Below are 16265 nucleotides of genomic sequence, written 5' to 3'. Positions count from 1 at the left end.
TGATGCCTTGGCACTGGGGACCCCTGAGCTGAACAGGGCAAAGGAGCTTGTTATTCGATTCCCAGAAACACTTCCTCTAATATCCTGGAGATTCTCGCATCATCTACTCTGTAACTCCAGATACAGACCTGAGCATCACTAGACACATCCTCAGCTCGGCCACTTGGCCTTGGGTGGGCGTCGTACCCGATCGTTAGGAAGAGAATAAGTGTGTGTGTGTGTGTGTGTGTGTGTGTGTGTGTGTGTGTGTGGTTTTTTTTCTGCCATCCCTCTCTTGATGCCCTAGTGGGAAGATTTATGTGCGGCGCACACTTTAACCTTTTACACAACAAAACAAGACACTTTCGGTTTTATATCTAGGATTCAGTTTGCTGCATTGTCTGTATAAGTTGAGCCCAGCTTGGGGAGCTGGCAGCTCACAAACCTCTGTAACCCCAGTTCCCGGGGATCTGGCATCCTCTTCTCAGCTCTGTGGGCTCCTGTGTGCACCCGGTGCGCATAAACTATGTGTGCAGCACGTACATAGCATAAAAAATGATAAATAAACAGACCTTTTAAAACAAACTTAGAAAAACTGTTCAAAATGAGGTAATAGTGAAAATCAGGACATAATGTGGACAACTCATGCACTATGAGCAAAGCTGGAAAATGTCTGCTTCAGCTTGACCTTTGTGGTAGGGGTGAAAGTTCACCAGCAGCTTTTGGTCCTCATGATGCTTGGACTATCTTGTCTCCATGTGTGTCTCTTACAGCAGATTTTCCCTTCCAGTCACTCTGTCAAGAAAACAAAAGCTTGGTTGGGACATTTTCTGTAGTATCAGAACAATTCCGAAGGCTTTCCACACTCAGCATTAAGTGTTAAGGAATGTGTGTGGCCAGGCACGCACCTGGCTTCTTTTCTCCCAATGCAGTCCTACGAGGCGAACATAACACAGTGGTTCTCAGCCTTCCTAATGCTATGACCCTTCAATTCAATTCCTTGTGCTATGGTGACCCCCAAACCATAAAATTATTTTTATTGCTACCTTGTTACTGTAATTTTTCTAGTTATGCATTTTAATGTAAATATTTGATACACAGTATATCCAATATGAGGTCCCTGTGGGGGTCGTGCCCCACAGGTTGAGAACCATTGATTTAACACTTATTCAATTCCCTCTAAACAATTAAGCTTAATTAAAAAGACTAAACTGTCTGGTCTTCAGCCTCATCAGAGACTTAAAAAGGAATAAAACTTAATTACCTGAGTAAACCGGAAGTGCAAGGTAGCAGCTTCCAAAATGAAAAAAAGCAACAGAGATAGTTTGCTGCCTGAACAGTCACTCAAAACTCTCTATAACGTTGAAGCATCATTGTCAGCCTTCTGGCCCACTATATCTGACAGACATATTTGTGAGGCAGGAACTACTGAGGGCTTGCTTACCCTGTCTTGGCAGAGTTTGGCTGTCGCCTCTGCCTGCATCCAAGCTTGCCCATTTTTAGGCAGAATTAAGATGTTTTTAGGTCTAGATAGATGTTTTTAAGTTGATAGAAATGAGATATGATAGATAATTGATTTATATTCAGAATTTTAGACTCACCAAGATAGGAAAGATGTTTTCTGAAAGGTTGCCAAATACAATTAGCCAAAGCACCATGACTGTAACATTCATATAATTCCTGATTATATGCTGTTCTTCTTGCTGTATGTAGTTTATTTTATTTATGTGTAATAATATAAATGTATATTGTGATGGATTCACCTTTAACATGACTCTGAAAATTGATTGCTAATGTTTTGTTAAATGGATGTATAATTAAACAGCTTTCAAAATAAAAACAAAAATAATTAATTTGTCCTCTTTACAAATGCATAAGTGGTGGTTTGGAAGATGTAGGAAATGGTCTGCGTAGTCAGTGTCAGATAGAAGTAAATCCAGTCTAGTCAGTATGACTCCAGGGCCCTGCAGGAAACTGAAGGTCACTCACTGGCCTTTTTCTGAAAAGGTGTGTGTGTGTGTGTGTGTGTGTGTGTGTGTGTGTGTGTGTGTGTGTGTGTGTATGTGTCTGTGCGCTCGTGCACGCGCGCACGCTTTGTTGACCATAATAGAGACTTTGCTGCAATGACTTGATTCTGCAGCTGCAACTGGAAAGTGGCCACAGTCACTATGTAAACGAATGCATATGGCTGTGTTTCAATAAAACTTTATATGTATCCGAATTTTATATAATCTCCATATGCATGAACTATCATTCTTTAAATTTTATTCCCTAGTCATTTAGGAAAGTGAAAGACATTTATAACTCCAGGCTCTATAAAAGCAGCCGATAGATAAGCTGACTCAGCCCTTGGGCCTTAGTTTGTCAACTCCCACAACCATACCCACCCTCCCCCTCCTCAAAAACAAAATAGGATCACTACCATTTAGGTGAGTGGGAGGGCTGGGACAATCAGGAATATGGTGACAAAGGAGGCCTATGCTGGAACTTTCTCGCTGGGAGTATTTGCATGAGGGCCTGGGAACGAAGTCAGTGGAAGACAAGAACCCTAAGTAGTAAAAATTGGCTTAGAAATCACAGGACAGTGTCTCAGGAGAGGGTCCCGGATATGTAATCCCAGCACACAGGAAGTGGAGGCAGGGGAATGGCAGGTTCCAGGTTAGCCTGACCTCTGTGAGAGAGTCAGAGAAGGTTGGGTTGGGGGTGGGGGGATGGGCAAAGAATGTGGTACTTCTAAAAGCAGTGGCAATCCATGTTTTGTCCGTTTGTTTTTAGTATCTTCTGACCTATTCCCTTTGAAGTGTATACCGAGTGATGGGAACTCCAGATCAAAACCCAAACCTCTGGGAGACAGTGGCACACACAAGAGCAGACACCACCAGAGGGGACAGGGGCATCTCAGTGGGTGCCCTCCACCAGACAGGTTCTAGAAGGAAATGTCAAGGTACCTCTGAGGAGACTGGAGACTGGCAGGGCCGGCTGGGTGTCACGATTTCACCTGGTGAACGCTAGGGCAGAAGAAAATCCGAAAAGGCCAGATTGCTTTGGCAATCCTGAGAATAACGGCTTGGGGTCTCCCAGGAATACCTGAAGGGGCTTGGAAGGCAGAGGAGGAGCTTCATTGTCAACTGACCTGGAAAGGCTCCTTGTGATCCCACACCTGCTCCTTATCCCTAAGATCAACGGTTTTGAATGCCATTCTTGGTGTCCCTTCGGGAGAAAGAGCAGATAGAGTAGAATTGTTACAGACACAATAAAAGTGACTCGGGGCTTTAGGGCCTGTGATTTTGCATGGCGAGGATTTGAATTGCCTTCTCTTGGGAGGTGCTCTTTGAAACTGGGTGCTTGCAAACCTCTTTGATAGTGCAAACCACATCAAGGGCAGGATGCTGGCAATGCTAGGACAGTAATGCAGTTCTGCCTACTCCAGCCTCAAGATGTAGTTTCCGAGTGCCCTGTTCATATTTGGGCACCACTCCCAAACCCATTTCTTTCAGGATAACCAACTGTCTTTAAGTACTTAGCAGAGATCGCCTTACTCAGTGGACTGTTTCTTGCAGGCAGAGAGAGTCCTGGAGTTCATTTACTTGTGTAGTTTCTTAGTCATCTCGTTGTGGTGTAATGTTCTCTTTTAAACAGGCCCTTCCCTCTCATAATATTACACCCCAGGCTTTGTTCCCTTAAACATTACATGGCACATTTGCAGACAGTCCCCCGCCCCACCCCTACTCCGTACCCCGAGGAGGAGAATTAACCCACATCAGTTCTTCCGGGACACAAATCCACTTAGAAGTGCTGTATTTGTTAACGCCTGCCCTTGTTAAATGTGGTCTTGGCACGCCCACGTGCCAGGGAAACCCTGGGAGGTGCTTTTTATTTTCCCTGTAGTTTGCCAAAAAAAAGACCTCTCAGAATCTCGGTCTGCAAATTTGCAACTTGCTCTTGCAATTCTTTGCCTCAGTGCCAACGCTAGAATTCTTCAAGACGGCGTACAAATTTGAAGAGAAGGCACTATGTACCCAAATGAGAACAACAGGAAAATTTAAACAGCATTTTCTTAGCTCAGTCTCCTACAACCTGTTTTAAGCAGAAGCATACTAACAAGAAGGACAGCTTAGGGGATGTATTCAAGAGTAAAACGAGTTTGAAGCCAGCCTGGTCTACAGAGCGAGTCCGGGACACAGAGAAACCCAGTCTCAGAGAAACAAACCAAACCAAAGGATGAAAGGGAAAAGGCTGGACGTGGCACACACCTCTAATCCCTGCAAGTGGAAGGTAGAGGCAGAGGGATTTCTGTGAGTTCCGGGCGAGCCAGGGCTACATAGAGACCCTGTCTCAGAAGAAGGAGGGGAAGAGGGTGGAGAAGAGGGAGGAGAAGAAGAAAGAAAAAAATAAATAAATAAAAGGAAAGCACAATTACACACAATTAGAAGTAAGAAGGCTCTATAACCACAGGTATAGATACATCAGAGTGTATAAGGCAGAGGATAACTATGTACAATAGTCATAAAATAAACTGTAAAAAAAATCACAATGTAAAACAATTCACTGGAAAATGTAAACAAAGAAAATTGAGCCCCAAAAGTAGAAAACCAAAGACCAAGCTAGCTAAACAGCAAAGAAGAAATTAAGTAAAAACATTACTTCCAAAGACTATGCTGAGTCTAGCATGGTGGCACAAGCCTTTAACACCAACATTTGGGAGGTAGAGGCGGGTGGATCTCTGGGAGTTCGAGGCCAGCCAGGTCTACAAAGTGAGTCCAGGACAGCCAAGGCTACACAAAGAAACCCAGTCTAAAAAAAAATGCCATAATAGAACAGCAATACTTTTGTAGGCTTGAAAGATAAGCCAGCTAAACACAATGTTTATTATCTGTATCACTTACTCATCCATTGATTTGACAAAACGCCATGACGCATGCAACTTATAAGAAAGGGTTTAATTTCATTTGCAGTTCTAGAAGGACAAGAGTCCATCATAGGAGGCAGGCATGGCGGCAGGAGGAGGAAGCTGAGAGATCATATCTGAAACAGAAGCTGAAAGTATAGAGGGGGAGGGAAGGGGAGGGAGGGGGAGGGAGGGGGAGGGAGGGGGAGGGAGGGGGAGGGGGAGGGAGGGGTGCTATCCTGAGGCTGTACAGTCTCTAAGCCTGACCCCAGTGCTGTCCTTCCTCCTTCAAGGCTGCACACCTAAATCTTCACCACCAACTAGGAAGCAAGTGTTCAGATACCCTCCTAGCCTATGGGGGCGGGGCAGTTCTCACTCAAATCACCACCAGGAAGTGGAAAGTCTCCTAATTTATCTTTTGAAGCTAGCATAACTCCTATATGAGGTCCGTGCGCTCATACCAGGAAAGGAGAGTCACGGAAGGCTGGAAGGGTAAGAGTTTGAGGAATTGTCGATTGATAGGACATACTTTATTCACTCTGGGTGAAGGCCACTAATTCAGACAGACACGGCAGTCACCCCAACGATAGTATATTTGCATACAGCAAACAAGCAGCAATATAAGTAGGTACACAGGTCTACAGACAGACAGACAGACAGACAGACAGACAGACAGACAGAGGCTGGTGAAGACAACGGTTCAAGTTCTAGCCTCTGACCTCACACATTTATACAGGACCCACACAAAAGTGACATTCGGCCAAGAATGGTTATATAACAAATGACATCACTGTTTACATTTGGGGCTCCCCAGACATCCAGTGTTGACTCACAGCCCCCCCCCCCAATGTTCAGTGTTGGCTATCTTTTAACTAACTCATACAAGAGATGCATCTCAGCACCATGTTGTCTAAAACGTAAATGGTCCCTCACAACCTTCTGTTCCCAACACCCTAGCAATAAAACTCGTTAAGACATATGGCACACACGAAAAAGAAATGTATATTTCTGTACATATATACAATAGAAATACGGCTATAGCAGAGATCCAAAATAAAATACCAGCGAGTCTCATCAAGCAGTGTGTGGAAAGAGAAACGTAGAATGAGTTAATAAGTTTTATTCTCATAGAATGGCAAGAAATCTCTCAATAAGATATCTTATCAGAAAGTCAATAAATACAAGTCCAAGGATCAGCTAAGAGATGTGTGAAAGACATTTTCTATGGTTTCCAGAATGTTCCACAAAGGCTCAAGTGCTAAAGGGTTGGTCATCAGCTCAGTGCTGTTGGGTGGTGTTGGGATCTCAGGGCTAGTTGAGGACTGGGCTGGCAAGCGCCTGGGGGCTCGCTTGCCAAGAGGATTGTGGGAAGTTGGTTTCTTTTCTCTTGTTCCTGTGAGGTGTATTCACCCTACAGGATTAGTCACTTCATAGAGTCATACTTGCATGGTGACAAAGGTAAAACTAGGAGGTGGAGGCTGCTCAGAGGAAGTAGGTGACTCCGGTCACCCCTGACATAGGCACCTTGTTCCCTGTCCTTTCTCTATCTGTCTCTATTTACTGTCAGTGATGAGTGAGTTGGTTTGCTCTGTACCATGATAATCTGCCTCCCCACAGGCCTAGAACAAAGGAGCCCACTGGCTGGTGGAGCTGTTAGCTGGGATAAACTTTTTCTCCCTTGAAATGATTTCCCTCAGGTATTGTCACTGTGACCAAAACTAACAAACAAGAACAAAACTGGCCAACGTGGCTACATATTAATAACAGATGGTGGCACATATCTGTAATTTCAGTAACTATGATGTTGAGGCAGGAGGATCATAAATTTGAGATCAGCTTTGGTTACATTAGAAAAACATTACAAGCTCCTTGACTAGAGCCAGGTGGCACACACCTTGAGTCCCAGGACGAGGGAAAGCAGAGGCAGGTGGATCTCTTGAGTTTGAGACCAGCCTGGTCTACAGAGAAAGTGCCAGGACAGCCTGGCCTACATAGAGGAAACCCTGTCTTGAAAAACCAACTAACCAACCAACCAAATCAAATAAGTAAACAAACAACAAATAAAAAAAATTTTTTTTGGCTACCTGGTGAATTTGAGGCCAGGCTAAATCTAAGAGACTCTGTCTCAGCCATCTCCCAAATAAAGACACAGAGAGAAAGAGATTGGGTGGGGTGGGGGGCAGGGGGGGTCTCTTGCAACTAGAAAAATATCCAAGATAACAACTGTATCCAACAAGAAAGTGAGAGACAGGAGCTGTGTGAATTGGAGTAGACCCAAATTGTCTTTCCTTGCACATGACAGAGGTAACAGAGTCAACAACATTTCGAACGAAGCAAAGTCACATGAAAGTCATGGCTTGACAGTCTCTTCTGATTTTTGGAAGAGTGAAAATTGTGTGGGCCATGGTGACAGCATGGTGTTGGTCAGCTCACGGAAGCTCTGCATTTTCGAGTGCTCCAGGATGTTATAGAGAGCGGCTTCTTGAAGCGGCGAGAGCGTACCTTTCTTTGGGTCTTTGCTGGATTTTCTCCTTTCACCTCAGACATAGCATGGATGTCCTTGCCAGGGGCAGGCCTTGTACACTTGGACTTCTCAACAGGAGCCGTGAGAAATACACTTCTTTTCTTTATAAAATACCAAGTTTGCAGTACTCTTTTATATTAGCAAAAAGAGACAGAAACATTTTTAACACACTCCCCACCCATGGATCATGGATACCAGCACACACACACACACACACACACACACACACACACACACACACACACCGGCCCCTTTATATAATCTACTACTCTGTTGAAATGCATGATCTTCCAATTTCTGCAAATTCTGTTCCTCTCCCCCAAAACTGTTCACAAACAAGTGCAGGAGAGAATCTCACTGCCAAAGGCAACGACTTGATTTCTTCCAGAAGACTCTAAACTGACTGAGGCAGACAGTATGTCTTCTGCTTGTCAATGGGAACTCCCCTGGGTGGAAGGGAGCCTTGCAGGGACGTGAGGTGTCATTTCGAATTCTTCCTGCAAAGTTGATGCCATGACCTCCATATAAGGCATCTCGGGGGGCCTCAGCCTTCACCTCCCCACCCAGTGTGATCTGACAGCCCTGCCTCAGTGGTTGAGGTGCCATTGTGATCTCTGTCAGCGTTGTCATTTCTGTACAAAACCACAGAACTCTGGTCACAAGTGAGACCACAGTGGTTGCACAATAGGTTTTGCATAGTTTTCCTAGCATTGGCTCTCGGTGAGCATCTTCCTCCTGCTGACTGGCTGCCCAGACCCAGCTTAAGAGGGACCCTCCTTGTAAAGAAGCTCACGTGTGGTTTCCAGGAGAGTGGAGGAGCTGTGGCTAGTTGCAAAGGCAACAACACAGGAAATTAAATACAAGAAGATACTTATGAGAGCATGAAAAATCTAACTGGAAAATACAATTACCATCATTGCTAAATGACCCAGGAGCCTGTCCATCAAGCAACAGGAGGATGATCTCAGCTGTCACTGTATGAACTTTCTAATAAACGTATGCCCTGTAGTATCTGAGAAGGACACGGCATGACCTTCCTTAGGATTACAGAAGACCACAGATGTGGGATGTTCTTATTTGCCTGGCACAGTAGAAAAAGACTGTCAAATTCGGAGAGCACTCCGAAGTTATAGAGAGAGGGCCAAGCCTCAAAACAGGTTTGCAAATTTCAGGAAATCGGTCCATAGCAAATTGTGCCTGTGGTTTTTGGAGATCCGTAATTCACTATATATTGCTAAAAGGAAGCTTATGAAACTATGAAGGAATAGCATACTGCGTTATGAAGGGATAACACAAGCTTCTAGCAGATCAAGAAGGGAGCGTTGAGATTCTTGGAAAAGAAAGGCTGTTTGTAGGATTTGTTATTGAAGGAGTGAGAGTAGACACGCGCAATGTAGCACTAGATCGATATGGTGCTAGTGCCACCTGCTGTTGGAAATGTGAATTGCACGTATCCAACAGCTGAGCGGGGTTTTTTAGTTGAAGAAAACAAACAATCAATGAAACAAAACAAAACGTTGCCCTGAGTGTAGAACAGTGGTGGGGAAAGGTTGTTAGGGAGGGGGAGAGAAAGTAGACTCGGGGAGGCAGTCTCTCTTTCTGGGATCAAACCCTCTTTCTGACCAACCAGGTTTGACAAGAAGGGCTTTCTCTTGTTGTCAGATGCTGACAGCTCCTGGCGCCACGCGCTAAGGCAAGTGTTCTCAACCCTCCTCCGAAGGCTGCGGCCCTTTAATACAGCTCCTCTGATTGTGGTGACCCCCAACCATAAAACTATTTTCATTGTTACTTTGTGTAACTGTAATTTTGTAACTCATTACATAACGTAAACACTTTGGAGATAGAGGTTTGCCAAGGGGGTCGCAAGCCACAGGTTGAGAACCGCTGCTCTAAGGCATCCGAAGGGGGATTGCTAAATATAATGCTGTTTCCGATCAAGTTTTGAGAAGACAAGACAGAGAGGGCATGAAGCAGATGGGAAGTTATAGCAATGGTGTGAGTCAGAATGACAGAGAAAACAAACTGAAAGACCATCAGCAGGACAGCAGGTCCAAACGCCCAGGGGCAGTAAGATCTGGGGTGTGTAGTCAGGTTACTGCAGCCTCAGGATGTCCCCCTAAGGAGCCCAGGCAGCTGGTCACCTGGAATCCAAGCAATTAGAGGCAGTGAGCCTGTGCTGCACAGCCATGTGTGATGGTCTTAGAACATCCCTGAGAGCAAAAAAGTCAAAACCAGAAAAGACCGCTCCTATCTACCCAGTACATGTGGTACAAACACACTCCCTGTGGCAGGTCATTAGCCGCGATCTGCTCGGGCCCACCCGTCCTCTCAGCCGATGTGGCTTTGGTAGCGCTGTCATCTAATTTAACCCTGGTGTGAACAGTTGACACACTTAGCTGCCTGAGTTCCATTCTGCTTAAGCAGGCTGAATGTGAGCCCTAAGGCCCACCTACTCAGCAACAGGAAACTTCCAGTGGCATCAAAGCCATGCACTTCGCTTAACATAATGTCCTTGCAGTCCGTCCATGTTTTGCCAGGAGATGGTTTGCTTTTCCTTAGTAAGTTGTCAGGATATACACACCTGGATAGAAGGATCATATTTTGTGTGTCCATCCATCTGGTCATGGATGTTTTGAGTTGCTCCCATCTCTTGGCTGTGTCGAGTAACAGTGGTTAGGCCTGGTATGGAGCTCTTTTCTTAAAAACAAACAAACAAACAAACAAACACAGGAACACAAACAAACAACAACCACCAAAACCCTTTCATTACATTACTTGAAGGGGGGCTGTGCATGCTATGGCGCTGCCAGGGTGGGAGGTCAGAAGACAGCTCGCTGGAGTTGGCTCTGTCCACAGGCTGAGGATGGAGCTCAGGCTCTTAGGCTTTGAGAACAAGCCCTGCTACCTGGCTAACCGTCTCAGCCACTCTGGTTATTATTATTATTTTTTTCAAAATGGCTGCACCACTTTACATTCTTATTTTCTATTAGTTCTTTTAGAATTTCATAAGGAATGCTGATTTTATTCCCTCCCTCCCTCCTCCTAGATCTGCCTTCTTTTACTACTCACCTAATTTTGTGTCCTCTTTTTTTTTTTTTAACCCATCAATCCAGTTTGTGCTGCCCACTTGTTCTTGGATGTGTGCCTTTCACCAGAGTTCGGTTAATGTGGTTGGGATAATATGCTTCAAGAAGACTGGACTCTCCCTTGTCAGCCACTGTTGGTTGCCAATAGCTTCTCAGGTAGGGGTGGGCTTTGGTATGTACCTTCTCTCTCCACCTTGGGACTTTGGTCTGGCTTGAGCTTGATGAGGTATGCATGCGTATACTGTCCCAACTGTGTGTTCACGGACGCAGCGGCCCTTGCTGTGTTTATTCTGGTTCTGTTTAAAATTCAAAGCTGGGCTGGGGAGATGGCTCAATGGTTAAAGCCCTTGCTGAAAAAGTGAGAGGATCCAAGTTCAAGTGTGCAGAACCCATGTGGAAGCTGGGCACGGTGGCATGGACTTTAAGGCCAGTGCCAGGACAGCTGCCATGCCTACACTTTCTACATTTTTTTTTCCTCTGTGGAAACATTTCTGTGTGCTTGACTATTGTCAGAAAAAAATATGTTAATTTTATATTGTTAAGAACCGATTTTCTAGTCGGATGTGGTAGCACACGTCTTTAATCCCAGCACTCAAGAGGCAGAGGCAGGTGGGTCTCTGTGAGTTTGAGGCCAGGCTGGTCTACAAAGCAAGTCCAGGATAGCCAAGGCTACACAGAGAAACCCTGTCTGAAACAAACAATTTTCTGTAATTGCATCAAAACTGTCTGTGTGCTTTGTCTAGAACAGTGGTTGCCAACCTTCTTAATGCTATGATTTTCAGTACAATTCGTCATGTTATGGTGACCTCAATCATAAAATTATTTTCTTTCTTTCTTTTTTTATTTTATTTTTTTTTATTTATTAATTTATTCTTGTTACATCTCAATGCTTATCCCATCCCTTGTATCCTCCCATTCTTCCCTCCCTCCCATTTTCCCCTTACTCCCCTCCCCTATGACTGTGACTGAGGAGGACTTCCTTCCCCCTTTATATGCTCATAGGGTATCAAGTCTCTTCTTGGTAGCCTGCTGTCCTTCCTCTGAGTGCCACCAGGTCTCCCCCTTCAGGGAACATGGTCAAATGTGAGGCACCAGAGTACATGTGAAAGTCATACCCCACTCTCCACTCTACTGTGGAGAATGCCCTGTCCATTGGCTAGATCTGGGTAAGAGTTTAAAGTTTACAGCCTGTATTGTCCTTGGCTGGTGCCATAGTTTGAGCGGGACCCCTAAAACCAAATCTGCCTATCATAATGTTCTTCTTGTAGGTTTCTAGGACCCTCTGAATCTTTCTACTTTGCTATTCTCCCATTTTTTTTTTTTTGAGGCAGGGTTTCTCTGTGTAACAGCCCTGGTTGTCCTGGACTTGCTTTGTAGACCAGGCTGGTCTCGAACTCAAAGATCCTTGTGTCTCTGCCTCTTGAGTGCTAGGATTAAAGGCATGCACCACCATGCCTGGCATAAAATAATTTTCATTGCTACTACGTAACTGTAAATTTGCTACAGTTATGAATCATAAAGTAAATATCTGTGTTTTCTGACAGTCTTAACTGATCAAAGTGAAAGGGTCTTTTAACACCCCCCCAAGGGGTTGAACCACACAGGTTGAGAACTGCTGGTCTATAGTTTGACTCTGAGATTGAGCAGAAATAAATGAGTGTTTCAGAGATGATTATAAGAGCATCACTATTAAGTTTTGATGATGTATTTTTATTCAAAAACATAATGAATGAAGTCCACTTTTTCTTGTTTTTTGAAGTCCACAGTTTAAAAAGTCTTCATACTCTATGCACATTCTTCCTAGAGTCTTTTTCTCTTATTCTACAATAACTCCATAAGTAACATTTTTTTTTCTGAAGCTAAGCAATGAAGAATAAATTTCTGGCCCTTTACTTACTTCAAAGTCAGTTGAGGGTTTGTCTAAATATAGAATATCCAGTGCAAAATTAAATCTCTCAAAAGTTAAAAAAAACGCAGTGTTGTGTTCGGGGATGTTTTTCTGCCTCATTGTCCACAGCTTTTCATGTGGCCATGCCTGTCTTTGAGAGTAGAAAATGTAGGCCGGCAGCTATGTCCTCAGCCAAAACTCTAGGAGTATAGTTACTACAGCCACAGCTGATGGGTGAATAATCAGTCTCTGTAGTACCCAGGCACATCAGGTTTCTAATACCACACTGGTCCAAACATGCAGGTAGCACAGGTGGTGCCCTGGATCAGAAATGTCCCCCACAGCCTTATGGAGCGGCGATGTCATGCCCGTTGACAGGCTTTGTGGACATAATTGGACTCAACGGACTTTGACCTAATTAATCCATTGATGTATTGTGACATCTATATTAAAATGGCATTGCCAGGGTGTGGTGAAAACTAGGAGGTGGGACCCAGTTATAGAAAGTCAGTCAGAAATCGAGGGGCATGAGCTGCAATCCTTCTTTGCCTCCGTTGCCTAGCAACCATTATTCCACTATCCTCTATAAGGTTGGCAGTTTTGTTACTTTCTGTAAATGGAAGAATGAAATATTCATCCTCCAGTGGCTAACTGAGATTTCAGTTTCAAAGTGTTGTCAACAACAACAACAACAACAACAGCAACAACAACAAAAACCAAAAAAATGAAAAAAGAGCCAGGCATGGTGGCCCATGCCTTTAATCCCAGCACTTGGGAGGCAGAGGCAGGTGGATCACTGTTAGTTCTTGGCCAGTCTTTTCTACAAAGAGAGTTCAGGATAGCCAGGGCTACACAGAGAAATCCTGTTTTGAAAAACAAAAACAAAACAAAACAAAAATCAAAATATCTTCCAAGTGCATTACACTATTACAAGTGACAAAGTTTCCTACCTTCATAATACTCTACTGTATATGCCCATTATGTTTGTTTGTTTGTTTAAGATTATTTATTTATCTATTTAATATATTTGAGTACTCTATCTGCACATACACCTGCTTGCCAGAAGAGGGCATCAGATCCCAGTATAGATGGTTATGAGCCACTATGAGATTGCCAGGAATTGAACTCAGGACCTCGTGAGGAACAGACAATGCTCTTAACCACTGAGCCATCTTTCCAGCTCCTTTTTCTTGGTTTTTAAAAAATGTGCTCATCTACAGGTGGACATGGGGACTGTTCCTATATCATGGCTGTTGTGAATAATGCTCTAGTGAACAGCAACTTCAGAGTGCGGGCACCTCACTGAGGGTCTGGCTGCTATGTTGGGTTGCTGGATTGCCACGTAATAACATTAGATTTCCTGTGCATCGACCTGCAATCATTCACTATTTTTCAAAGCTCCCCTCCGTGCTGCTCAGTCTACTTGCTTCCTTATCTCTGACTTTTATCACCTTTCCTGTCGGTCTCTTCGATCACGCAAGCAATATTATTTAGGATATTGTGTTTGAATATAAAATGTCCCCCCAGAGCGTTCCTGTGCAGAAGGTGGTGTCCCCAGAGCTATTTGAGAGGTGACTGGATTGTGAGACTGCTAACTTCAAAAGAGGAATAATGAACATCTTATTTCAGATTTGGTATATACTTTGATTGTAAAATTCTCAATGGTGAAAATATACTTCCTATAAATGCATAGCATGTGGTGGCAGAGTCAATAAGCAACAGTTACTGTATTTATTACTTCTGTTTATAGAAAATGAAACTAATTGGATATTTACAGGCTAAAGAATGACAGTAGGAAAGTTCTTTACTTTCTAAAATTAACCATTGTGTTTCCATAAGTAAGAGTGGAGAATTTCCTGTGTAGCATAACACACTTCAGCTTATAATGAAATGACAAGGTTGTGCTGAGAAAGTTCCAGCAGTGTTCACTGGAGGCATGTTGTAGGAAGGGTGTATGGGACAGCGGAGATCAAAGCTGTAGTGAAATTTCAAGATGTGATACAGACAGATGGTGCCACAAACACCCCAGATTCATATAGATTTCCAATTAAATTTTTTGTCATGGTGCATTCAGAGCTTTTATTGGCTTTTTTTTTTTGTTTTTGTTTCATTTTGTTCTTCTGACAGGGTTTCTGTTGTAGCCCTGGCTGTACCTGACTTGCTTTGGAGACCTGGCTGGCCTCGAGCTCACAGAGATCCACCTGCCTCTGTCTCCCTAGTGCTGGGATTAAAGGCGTGCACCATCACTGCCCAGCTCAGAGCTTTTATTGTGGTCATGGTTTTCATGACCCCTCACAGTCAATCACAGCCCTCCACATGGGCCTGTGACTCGCAGTTTGAGAATCTGTGGCTTGGACTACTTACTTCATGATTTTGTTACTGCTGTGAGAAAAAGCCAGAACAACCCAACGATGGAAGGGTTTATTTCAGCTCCCAGTTTGTGGGTACAGTCCCTCTTAGGGGGAAGGCATGGTGGCAGGTGTGTGAGACGGCTGGTCATGTTGCACCCAGTGATGACACAGAGATGGATGCTGGTACCCAGCCTCAGCTTGTTTTCCTTTTTGGTCTCCCTCCCTCCCTCCCTCCCTTCCTTCCTCCCTTCCTTCCTTCCTCTCCTCCTCCTCTTCTCCCTCTTCTTCTTCCTCCTTCTCATCCCCCTTGTCCTTCTTCTTCATCTTCCTTGCCCTCCTCCTCCTCATCACCATCATCATCATCGCCGTCCTCCTCCTCTTCCTCCTTTTCTTCTTCTCCTCCTCTTCCTCCTCCTTCTTTGAACTTTACTTCAGGGCCCCAGCCCCTGGGATGACACCACCCACATTCAGGGTAGTTTTTTCCTTCTCAGTTAAACCTCTCTGAAAACACTGCCAAAGACAGACACCAAGTGTGTCTCCTAGGTGATTCCAAGTCCAGTCAAGTTGGGAGTGAAGATGAACTATCACACCTTGTGCACAGGGCTTTCTACATCATCCTACCGTTTAACTCTCACAGAAGCCTTATGTGACAATTACCTACATGGTCTTCATGTACGGATAGGTGGACTCTGGTCCAGGAAGGCTTAGTAACTTGTCTGAGTTTTTGTACAGCTGGAACTGTGGCAAGGCTAAGATTTGAACATGGGTGGTTTGGGTCTAAATAGATGATCCTAAAGATTATTATTATTATTGCTTTCCAAGACAGGATTTCTCTGTGTAGCCTTGGCTGTCCAGGAACTCATGTCCAGGCTGACCTCGAATTCATAGAGATCTACATGCTTTGACCTCCCCATTTCTGCGACTAAAAGGATTAGGCACTATTGCTTGGAGCTTCTAAAGATTCTTAAATATTAACACAGAGCTAAAAATTCAATTCAGTAATAGAGCACTAGCTTAGTATGTTTCAAACCCTGTGTTCAACCCCAGCACCTGCGTGAACTTGCATTGAAAGTTAGCAAAGTTTTCCTAGCAGAAAGGCTATGCACACAGTGTGTGTGTGTGTGTGTGCGTGCGCGCGCATGTGTGTGTGCAGTAGAAGGAGTCTTTGCAGATATTAGCAGTACCAGGGCAGCAAAGCCAGTGAGTGTTCTGTTTCCGCTTGGTCGCTGATGTTGGTAGAAGTCAGGTTCTGTTTGTAGAGTCTGCGGGATCTTCTGGGTGAGTCCATTCATTCAGTGTTGGAGGACTGCAGGGAGCCCAGGGCTTGAATTACAGCAAGCTGAAGAAGTGAGACCCTGCCTTGGAAAGTAAACACCAGGATGCTTATTCAAAAAGCAAAGCCTGGATTTGTTGGACTGTCCCGGGAGACACCATCATTATGAAAGCCCTGATCCCAGCTGGCTTCCTGCACAGCAGAGTTAGCGACGGATCACATGAGTGTGCACTAATGGGCTCATGTTTTATTTATTCAGGTGCTGATCTGACATCG

At 44.3% G+C, this 16265-nt stretch overlaps 1 long non-coding RNA gene across 1 annotated transcript; it reads right to left on the bottom strand.

Moving 5' to 3' along the window:
* Window positions 1-402: 402 nt before the first annotated feature.
* On the bottom strand, window positions 403-5000 carry LOC311589412. Its single transcript, XR_014776542.1, has 4 exons — window positions 4866-5000; window positions 3113-3189; window positions 2928-2987; window positions 403-774 (listed from the first exon to the last, which is right to left on the bottom strand). It is a non-coding gene; the product is annotated as an uncharacterized lncRNA (long non-coding RNA).
* Window positions 5001-16265: the final 11265 nt, after the last annotated feature.

The sequence above is a fragment of the Acomys minous genome (genome assembly GCF_964271855.1).
Source record: "Acomys minous genome assembly, chromosome: 18".
Classification (NCBI taxonomy): domain Eukaryota; kingdom Metazoa; phylum Chordata; class Mammalia; order Rodentia; family Muridae; genus Acomys; species Acomys minous.
The sequence above is the reverse complement of the archived record's forward strand: the minus strand, read 5'-3'. Positions and strand labels throughout refer to the sequence as shown.